The following is an 11,449-nucleotide window of genomic DNA, read 5'->3' as shown; positions in this document are numbered from 1 at the left end:
TTGCTGTAATTCAAGTAGAGGAAAAATATTTGGTGACGTTTCGGGTCAGAACCCTTCTTCAGACGTTCCAACCCGAAGCATCACCTGGTCCTTTTCTCCAGAGATGCTGCCTGACCTGCATTTTGTGTCTGTCTTCAGTATAAACCAGCATCTGTAGTTCCTTCCGACACAGAGGAAAATGATCCTTTGGTGTTTATTTTTTTCAGAGAGGTGACATGTTCTCAACATCCTAATCAATACCAGAGAAATAATAAAATTTCTATTCATCTCATTCTTGGGATGTGGAAGTGCAAAAAACTCTGCATCAGGCTAGCCAATTTACAGCAAAATCTAAGTGCTGGAGGAACTCAGCAGATCAGGCAACATCTGTGAAGGGAATGAACAGATTACATTTCGGTACAGGGCCTCCTCTAGACAATTGTGTACTTGCCAGCAGGCTGTAGTCTGAAGAAGGGTCCTGATCCAAAATGTTGTCTTTTCATTGCCCCCACGGATGCTGCCTGACCCATTGAGTTCCTCCAACATTTTGTGTTCCTTGTGTAAGATTCCAGCATTTGCAGTTCCTTGTCTCCAATGTGGCCATTTTATAGTTGTAGAATTCAAATTTAAAACCTTAAAAACCACGCAGCAGCTTGGATTCAGACCAAAATAAACTATAAAATGTTGTTTTTCTCCCGAGGGAATGCAGTGCTTACAAAAAATAATAAAAGCAGGTCCAGTGATTCACCATATATTAAAATGGTCATTTGCTTTCTTTAAGAATATTTCTATTTGCCATGGCGTGGATCCAACAGAATATGTAAACATAGTACTATGGCGAGTCCGAGACTTGTAGTTGTAGATGAAGTTTATTGCAACCGCAATACACGAATACAGAATCAAAACAACAAGTCGCAGGACAACCAATATAAACTTACTGTCTTCCTTGAAGACTCAGACGAACTAACTAAATCGGGCGCCAAACGCACACATGACATCGCTGACCAATCAGCGATGTCCTTCCCTGGACCAATCCCCATGGTCGCGTTCCCACGTGACCTCGCTGGCCAATCCGAGGGTTCGACGACCTAGACCATTCTCCATGGTCGCTACATGACCCCCCCCAGAACCCGAGGTGCGGAACCTAGCTGGGAGCCTGATTTCGCGACCATAACGAGTACGGAGAGGGACAGCCTGAACCACAGGAGCCGGAGGTTCCGGACTTGGTGGGACAGCCGGAACGGGAGGTTCTGGAGGAACTACCGGAACGGGGGGTCCTGGAGGAACTGCCGGAACGGGGGGTCCTGGAGGAACTGCCGGAACGGGGGGTCCTAGGGGGACTGCCGAAACTGGGGGTCCCGGAGGAACTGTCGGAATGGGGGTTTGTGGACTGGGCGGAACTAACGGAGGTCGGCCTCTTCTAGGGGTTTGACCGACCAGGACTGGTTGATCCGGGTCCAAATGGGCAGGTTTGAGCCGGGACACCGAGACGAGCTCACTCTTGCCGCCCATGTCTAAGGTGAAAGTAGCCGTTCCCTTACGTAAAACCCGAAACGGCCCTTGATAGACCCTCTGCAACGGGGCGCGATGGGCATCTTTACGCAAAAAAACGAACTCACAGTCCTTCAGGGAAGACGGTTCATGTACCATGGGACACCCATGACGTGAAGTCGGCACTGGAGCCAGGGAGCCCACCCGTTCCCGGAGAGCTGCTAACGCTGCTGGGACTGTAGGGAGCAGTGCTGAAGTGTCCGGAAACAGATCTCCAGGTACTCGAAGGGTCGAGCCATATACCAGCTCTGCGGACGACGCACCGAGATCTGGCTTTGGAGCCGTCCGGATGCCCAAAAGAACCCAAGGGAGTTGGTCTACCCAGTCCGGGCCTTCAAGCCTTGCACTGAGGGACGCCTTAAGTTGGCGGTGGAACCTCTCCACGAGACCATTTGCCTGGGGGTGATATGCAGTTGTGTGCTGTAATTTGGACCCGTACAGTTCCGCCAGCGCGGCCCAGAGGGACGAAGTGAACTGTGGTCCTCTGTCAGTTGTAATAACTGCCGGGACCCCGAAACGGGCTACCCAATGAAGGGCCAAAGTCCTAGCACAAGACGCTGACGAGATGTCAGACAATGGGAAAGCCTCTGGCCACCGGGTGAACCGATCCACCACCGTGAGGAGGTGGGTGTAGCCCTGGGAGGAAGGCAAAGGCCCGACCAAATCCACGTGGATGTGAAAAAAACGAAAAGCCGGGACTTCGAAATCCTGTACGGGGGGCTGGACATGGCGCTGGACTTTAGCGGTCTGACAGGGAACGCAGGAACGTGCCCAACCCGCTACCTGTTTCCGTAGGCCATGCCAGACAAACCGAGCTACTACCAAAGCAGAGGTGGAGCGGATGGACGGGTGCGCCAGCCCATGAATGGCATCGAAAACCCGGCGCTGAAGGGAGGGCGGTACTACCGGCCTGGGGCGAGGAAGAGAAACATCGCACCAGACTTTCGTGCCCTCCGAACCACAAGCTACCTGGGCCAACTTCAATCCCGAAGTGGTGGACTGGTACGTCGAAACGGTATCCGCCAGGAGCTGTGCCTCCGCAAGCTCCTGGGGATCCACTTCGCAGTCCACCGCCGAAATAGGGGGAAAAGCAGGTCTAGACAGGGCGTCAGCAACGGCATTCAGCTTACCCGCGATATGACGGACATCTGTGGTAAATTCTGAGATAGCAGTGAGGTGCCGCTGCTGGCGGGCCGACCATGGGTCAGACAATTTCAAAAAAGCGAATGTTAATGGCTTGTGGTCCGTAAATGCCACAAATGGGCGGCCCTCGAGGAAATACCTGAAATGACGGACAGCTAAATGGAGAGCTAGAAGCTCTCGGTCAAATGCGCTATATTTCAGCTCGGCCGAATTTAGTTGCCGGCTGAAAAACGCTAAAGGCTGCCAACGGCCACCAACCTGCTGCTCCAGAACTCCACCCACCGCCACGTCAGAGGCGTCGACCGTCAGGGCCGTGGGGGCTGAGGGGCTCGGATGGACCAACATGGTGGCGTCTGCCAAGGCTGCCTTAGCTGCCGTAAAAGCCGACTCTGCGGCCGGGGACCACAACAATTCTACTGGATTACCTGCAAGGCATTGGAAAAGCGGGCGCAGGACTCGCGCCGCTGCCGGAACGAATCTATGGTAGAAATTAACCATGCCAACGAACTCCTGCAGCCCTTTTACTGTGGTGGGCCTGGGGAAAGCCCGAATAGCCTCCACCTTCTCTGGCAAAGGGGCAGCGCCGGCAGGGGTAATTCTATGCCCTAGAAAATCGAGAGCAGGGAGGCCGAATTGACATTTGGAGGGTTGAATAATGAGCCCGTGGTCTTGGAGCCGCTGGAACACGGTCCGCAAATGGGCCTGGTGTTCTTGCACTGAGGGGCTAGCTACCAGGATGTCGTCTAAATAAATAAACACAAAGGGTAAACCCCTGCCCACGCGGTCCATCAGTCGCTGGAAAGCCTGTGCCGCGTTCTTTAAACCGAAAGGCATACGCAACCATTCAAACAACCCGAACGGAGTAATAGTTGCAGTTTTTTGTATGTCCTCCGGTCGCACCGGAATCTGGTGGTATCCTCGCACCAAATCGATTTTGGAAAACACTACCGCTCCTTCCAGTCCAGATGAAAAGTCCTGTAGGTGCGGTATGGGGTAGCGATCAGCCGTGGTGACAGCATTGAGACGCCGATAATCGCCACATGGTCTCCACCCCCCAGATGCCTTGGAGACCATGTGTAACGGCGAGGCCCACGGGCTGTCAGACTGACGAACAATTCCCATTTCCTCCATCTTCCTGAACTCCGCCCGTGCCACCACCAGTTTGTCTGGCGGTAGTCTCCTGGCCCGAGCGAAAACGGGAGGGCATTCGGTGCGGATGTGATGGACCACACCGTGCTTAGCTGAAGGCGCGTCGAAACGTTGGACGAGCAGCTCTGGGAACTCTGCCAGAATCGCAGCATACGAGTCGGGGGCCGCGACGACGGCCTGGACAGTAGGGCTGGGCGAGGAGGCGATTGCCGGAGCGACGTGCTCGTCTTCAGCAGCGGGTCGGAGGTCGTTACCGCGGACATCAGGAACCAGTGAAAAAGCCCAGAGAAAATCTGCGCCCAGGATCGCTTGTTTGACGTCGGCTATGATGAATGGCCATTCGTACGTGCGTAGGCCTAACGCAAGGGACATCTTCCGTGTGCCGAAAGTGCGAATTGGGCTGCCATTAACCGCGATGAGGGTGGGACCTGTCTTACCCGATCTGGTTTCGAGGTCGGTCGGCGGCACTATGCTGACAATGGCTCCGGTGTCCACCAAAAATTCTGTGTCCGTGAATCGATCATGGACATAGAGGCGCCGGTTCTGGCCAATCGTAACTGCCCCTATGTACGATCGGCCGAGGCATTTCCCGCGAAGGTACAAGGCAAGCGGCAGTTGCGGGATTCGTTACCCCATCGTAGGTGATAATAGCACCAGCCGCGCTTGTGCGGATCTTTTTGGCGGGCTTTCGGAGAATTGGCGGGAGACGTGGCGCCATCTTGTCGTCGCTGTGGCGTAGTCACCGATGTCGAGACTTTGTTGATGGAATCCCCTGCCTTGTTTTTTCCTGCTATGAGCGCGTCCGCTTTCGCTGCATATGCTTCGGGGTCCTTAAAAGAACAATCCGTAAGCAGCAATCGGACATCCTCGGGGAGTTTTTCGCGGAATGCCTGCTCAAACATCGGGCAATCCGTATGCTCACCGGCTAGCACCATCATTTCGGCCATGAGGACGGAAGGCAGTTTGTCTCCAAGCTCCGGTAGGTGCAGAAGTTTTGCCGCACCACCATGCTTTTTTAACCCGAAGGTCCGCAGTAATACCTTCTTCATGGTTTCATACTTGTCTTCCGCAGGTGAATTTATTATGAACCGCATCACGCGCTTGGTTGTGTCCGGCGATAGTGCGCTGACGAGGTAGAAATACTTCGTGGAATCATCCGACACCTTCTTTATATGGAATTGGGCCTCGGCGTGGATAAACCAAGCTTGCGGTGCGTACGTCCAAAATAACGGAAGATGAACGTCCGCCGCGCTTGACTCCGGTGTGCCCTGCTCAGTCATCGTCAACGAGGCGTCGGGTTTTTCTCAGTCGGTGATCGTCCAGATCACGTTCGGGGTCACCAATATGGCGAGTCCGAGACTTGTAGTTGTAGATGAAGTTTATTGCAACCGCAATACACGAATACAGAATCAAAACAACAAGTCGCAGGACAACCAATATAAACTTACTGTCTTCCTTGAAGACTCAGACGAACTAACTAAATCGGGCGCCAAACGCACACATGACATCGCTGACCAATCAGCGATGTCCTTCCCTGGACCAATCCCCATGGTCGCGTTCCCACGTGACCTCGCTGGCCAATCCGAGGGTTCGACGACCTAGACCATTCTCCATGGTCGCTACAGTACACTGTAAAACAATGTGATAAACAAGATAATCAAAAATGTTCAGTGTGTATATATATACATACACACAAGTACACCCACACATATATATGCATGTATATATATATATATATAATGAATGAATGAATGAATGCGGCTCACCGGTGGCGTGCTGACCTCTACCGCACCGAGGCCAGACGACAACTATCAGACACCTCTTCCTACTTGATAATTAAACCCGCTGACAAGGGAGGGGCTGTGGTAGTCTGGCATGCTGACCTCTACCGCACCGAGGCCAGACGACAACTATCAGACACCTCTTCCTACCTATCCCTGGACCATGACCCCACCGATAAACACCAGACCTTTATCAGCAGCACCATCACCGACCTCATCACCTCCGGCGATCTACCCCTCAGTGCCTCCAATCTCATAGTTCCCCAGTAGTCTATTGTAGTTCAGAGCTTATTTGAGGTTGTAGTGTTTAATAGCCTGATGGCTGCAGGGAAAAAGCTGTTCCTGAACCTGGACATTCCAGTTTTCAGGCTCCTGTACCTTCTTCCCGATGGCAAGGGTGAAATGAGTGTGTGGCCAGGATGGTGTGGATCTCTGATGATGCTGGCTGCCTTTGTGAGGCAGCAACTCCGATATATCCCTTCGATGGTGGGGAGGTCAGAGCCGGTGATACACACACATATATATATATATATATGTATATATGTACATACACGTACGTACACACACATATATATATATATGTGTGTGTACCTATACGTGTACGTATGTGTATCACCGGCTCTGACCTCCCCACCATCGAAGGGATATATCGGAGTTGCTGCCTCACAAAGGCAGCCAGCATCAGGCTATTAAACATAAATATATAAATATGTGTATATATATATATATATATATGTGTGTGTGTATCACCGGCTCTGACCTCCCCACCATCGAAGGGATATATATATATGCATGTATGTGTACTTGTATGTGTATATATACACACTGAACTTTCTTTTCTCTTTCGTTTATCATATTGTTTACAGTGTACTATGTTTACATATTCTGTGGTGCTGCAGCAAGTAAGAATTTCATTGTTCTATCTGGGACATATGACAATAATACACTCTTGACTCTTGACACATGATAAAGTGAATTGGTAAGGATCGTTTCATTTGTTTTAGGTGTGGTCATTATTTGCAATGGATTGTTGTCACTTTAATGACAATTCATTTTGTTGATTGAATCCCTTTCAAATATTATTACTGAAGCAGGGGAATGACAATCTTTACTCAAAGGCTTTGGGTAAGATGAAAACATGTTTTTGTAGGGATTGGATTTTAAAACTGATATCCTCAGCCTGATCAAACGCTATTTACATGGTTTTCCCTGCCTGCCAATGCATGCCAAATTTCACACAGGGTGGCAGAGTCAGCCTGTCGCACTCAGCTGACTCCTTTTCCTCTTGGGACTGAGCAAGATTTGTTTTCACTCCAGTTTTGTGGATTCTCTGGTTCTTGGGCTGGAGGGTGGGTGAAACGACAGGATTTTAGATTTAGATTTAGTGATACAGCGCGGAAACAGGCCCTTCGGCCCACCGGGTCCGCGCCGTCCAGCGATCCCCGCACATTAACACTAACCTACACCCACTAGGGACAATTTTTACATTTGCCCAGCCAATTAACCTACAAACCTGTACGTCTGTGGAGTGTGGGAGGACACCGAAGATCTCGGAGAAAACCCACGCAGGTCACGGGGAGAACGTACAAACTCCGTACAGACGGCGCCTGTAGTCAGGATCGAACCTGAGTCTCCGGCGCTGCATTCGCTGTAAGGCAGCAACTCTACCGCTGCGCCACCATGCCGCAACTATACGGAAGGCAGTGAGCAAGGCTTCTGTGCCTGAGCCCACACACTGCACGTGTGTGTATTGAATGCATAGACACTGAGAATGCGTTTCTAGAGACGCAGCATGGAAACAGGACCTTCAGCCCACCGAGTCCACGCCGACCATTGATCCCCTGTTCACACTGGTTCTGTATTATCCCACTTTCTTATCTACTCCCTATAAATTAGGAACAATTTACAGAGGCCAATTAATCCAACAACCCACATTTCTTTGGGATGTGGGAGGAAACTGCAGCACCCAGAGGAAACTCACACGGTCACAGGGAGAACACACAGGGAGAATAGCAGCCGAGGTCAGGATTGAACCCAGGTCTCTGGTGCCGTGAAGCAGCAGCTCTACCAGCTGCGTCACTCCATTATGTATTAATTTTAAAATTCAGAATAAAGTTTATTGTTCCATTTTTTTAAATGAGTACGTGAAAGAGAGAGGAAAAATAACTAATTGTGTACTGACTAATAGTTTACAAAGTAATGGACTTTAATTGCTGGGTTGTATAACTTATTAATAATGTAGTTGTATTAAATCATTAGTATGTGCATCAACAAGCAGCTTGTATCCTGCAGCCAAAAAAAAGATCCAAATCAAATGTCTAAGTTCAGTACAAGCGTAATCTGTTTATTTAAAAGTTCTGTGGTCATCAGTGGCAAGACTGAAATTTATTTCCCCATTCCCAATCGTCCTGAGAAATAAGTCATGCTTTTCCTTTTTAAATTATGTCATTCTTTGTGATCATTTTGTACACTGAATGGTGTTATAAGAATTAAGAGTTGCCCCATTATTCTGAAGTCATGGTAAGGCCAAACCATAGAAAGGACGGGACACTAGTGGATCAGTTTTTGCTTTAAATGCTTATAGTCAGGATTTTATCAGGACTCTTTTTATTTTCACACTTTAAATTTTAAACAACTGAATTAAATTCTCAATCCCACATGTTTATTTGAACTTAATGCCATTATCTGGATTGCCATTATCTAGTTTTTTGGATTACTATTCAATAACTTTGCCTCTGCACATCATGCTCACTGCACCTACATTTCTTTATCGTTATTGGTATTGGGTTTTATTGCCACGTGTACCGAGATACAGTGAAAAGCTTTGTTTGCGTGCTATCCAGTCACTTCATACTATATACGAGTACAATTAAACCATGCACTAGATACCTGATTGCAGAATATATTTTACAGCATTGTACCATTACAATTGCAGAGGAGAAAGTACAATGAGGTAGGTTGGATAATCGGGACTACACCTCAATTTATAGGAGGACCATCCAATAATCTGATTAGAATGGAGAAGAAGCTGTTGAAAGAGGCACGAGACAATTTAGCAAGGCTTTTATTCATTTTGAAGACTGCATTCACAAATAATAATAATAATAATATTCATTTATTGTCATTGCAACGAGTACAACGAAATTAAAAAATAGCCAATCCTGACGGTGCGTACAAACATATATGCAATAAATGCAAAAACAAATAAATACAATTATATTAAGTACAAAGATTTTTTAACGGTGTTGCCTAGTGCAGAAGGTAATGTATGGCCCTGGGGTAAAAACTGTTCTTAAGTCTGTTTGTTCGGGATTTGATCGACCTGAAACGTCGACCAGAGGGCAGATGAACAGACGGTGGCCGGGGTGGGATGGATCTTTTATTATTTTGCCTGCTCTACTGAGGCAGCGTAGGCTGAACAGGTGCTCCAGGGAGGGCAGTGAGCAGCCGATGATCTTCTGGGCCGTTGTGATGACCCTCTGAAGGGCCTTCCTGTCCTTTTCTGAGCAGCTGGCATACCATGTGGTTATACAGTATGCCAGCACACTCTCGATGGAGCAGCGATAGAAGGACATCATGAGCTTCTCCTGCAGGTTGGTTTTCCTGAGGATCCTCAGGAAGTGGAGTCTCTGCTGTGCCTTCTTTACTGTGGTGATGGTGTTGGTAGACCAGGTAAGATCCTCTGCGATGTGCGTACCCAGGAACCTGAAAGCGGGTACCCTTTCCACACAGACCCCATTGATGTAGAGTGGGTTGTATTCTACACTGGTTTTCCTGAAGTCAATTATAAGTTCCTTTGTTTTGGAGGAGTTCAGGACAAGATTGTTCACTGAACACCATGCTGCCAGCCTTTGGATTTCATCCCTATAGGCTGTCTCATCTCCTCCTGAGATAAGTCCAACCACAGTCGTGTCATCCACGAACTTGATGATGGTGTTGGTGGGATGGGTGGGGGCGCAGTCGTGAGTGTAGAGGGAGTAAAGGATGGGGCTCAACACACAGCCCTGTGGTGAGCCGGTGCTCAGTGTAATGGTGGAGGAGAGGTGAGGGCCTATTTTGACGGTCTGGGGGCGGTTGGTCAGGAAGTCCTTGATCCATTGGCAGATGGTTTGGGAAAATCCAAGGTCAGAAAGTTTGGTGACCAGTCTGCTCGGGATGACCGTGTTAAAGGCAGAGCTGAAGTCGAGGAAGAGCATCCTCACATAGCTCCCCTGGTGTTCAAGGTGGGTCAGTGCAGTGTGAAGAGCAGTGTCGATGGCATCCCCTGTAAACCTATTTGCTCTGTAGGCAAACTGGTATGGGTCAAAGGTGGGTGGGAGGCTGGCTTTGATGCGCTGCAGGACCAGTCTCTCGAAGCACTTTGTGATGACCGGTGTGAAGCACCCAGTCCAAACAAGGTATGATTAAGTAACCATGAATAACTGTAAGAGGACTTATTTCTGGAGGAGCCAATGAAATGGGCACTTAACGCTACCCACACATCTAAAGAAAGAACATAGATTTATTATTTGCAGTTTCCTATCAGTTTTCCCTTGCAGTGCAGTCCATATCTGGAATGAGCTGCCAGAGGAACCCACAGAAGCAGATACAAATATGACTTTTATAAGACATTTGGACAGATATGAGGACAGGAAGGGTTTGGAGGGCTATGGACCCAATGAAGGAAAATGGGACTGGCTCAATATGCCAGCTTAGTCGGCATGGACAATACTGCTGAAGGACCTGTTACAATGTAATCAGCATCATGACTGAAAATGTTCTCTCTTTGCTAGGCCAACTTTAATCATATTTGTTCATTACATTATTCAACTTTCACAACAGCAGCGCAAACTCTTTAAATCAGAACATGCTGTTATTTCTCAAATTTGAGGTTCGGGCTGAGTCCCTCCTTGTATGCCCCAAAGAAGAACATGCTGAGCTGGGAAGTGAGGATGCACATGATTACAATCATCTTTTACTCTCGTGGTTTCGTCAGTTGATGTAATTTACATTTGCGCAATTCAATGTGATTTTTGCTTCCAACACAGAATTCTGTGGAACATTACTCATCACATCTGTCAGTTTGAATCATCACCCTTCTATCCTGACCTATGTGATTTTGTACATTACTTTTATGCAGAAAACTGATAGGGACAGAAACCATGATTTGACCCACGAAAGTGTCTTTCTGCAATATACTATTCTTTTACACAAATTAAATTTACATGCAAGGAATTACATTATCCTTGCAAGAAATATTCATAATCTTCACTGGGCTAAAGTAATCAACTGTTGGATAAGCATTAGACTCATAGAGTCATACAGCGTGGAACCAGGCTCTTCGGCCCAACTTGCCGACACCGTCCAACAAGTCCCATCTACACTAGCCCCACCTGCCTGACTCATATCCTTCTAAACCTGTCCTATCCATGTACCTATCTAAATGGTTCTTAAACGTTCCAATAGTACCTGCCTCAACTATCTTCTCTGGCAGAATGTTCCATATATCCACCACCCTTTGTGTAAAAATGTTACCCCTCAGGGTCCTATTAAATCTTTGTCTCACCTTAAACCTATGTCCTCTGGTTCTCAGTTCCCTTCCTCTGGCCAAGAGACTCTGTGCATCTACCCGATCTATTCGTCTCATGATTTCGTAAAATGATTATTTATCTGGGCCTCAAATAATTGCTTGTGTTCATATCTGTTTATAAAATCACATGTTTAAATATCTACACATTTCCATTGCGTTGTTACAGTGCGTTGTTAATTTATGAAACATTGGCATCTCCCTTTAAAACAGAGAGAATATAGTGTACATTAAATTTCTTATCACCTGGTGAACAGTATGACATCAATTTTACATGGAG

Source organism: Rhinoraja longicauda, chromosome 10, assembly GCF_053455715.1.
Source record: "Rhinoraja longicauda isolate Sanriku21f chromosome 10, sRhiLon1.1, whole genome shotgun sequence".
In the NCBI taxonomy this organism is placed as follows: Eukaryota; Metazoa; Chordata; class Chondrichthyes; order Rajiformes; family Arhynchobatidae; genus Rhinoraja; species Rhinoraja longicauda.
Note: the sequence above shows the minus strand (reverse complement) of the source record.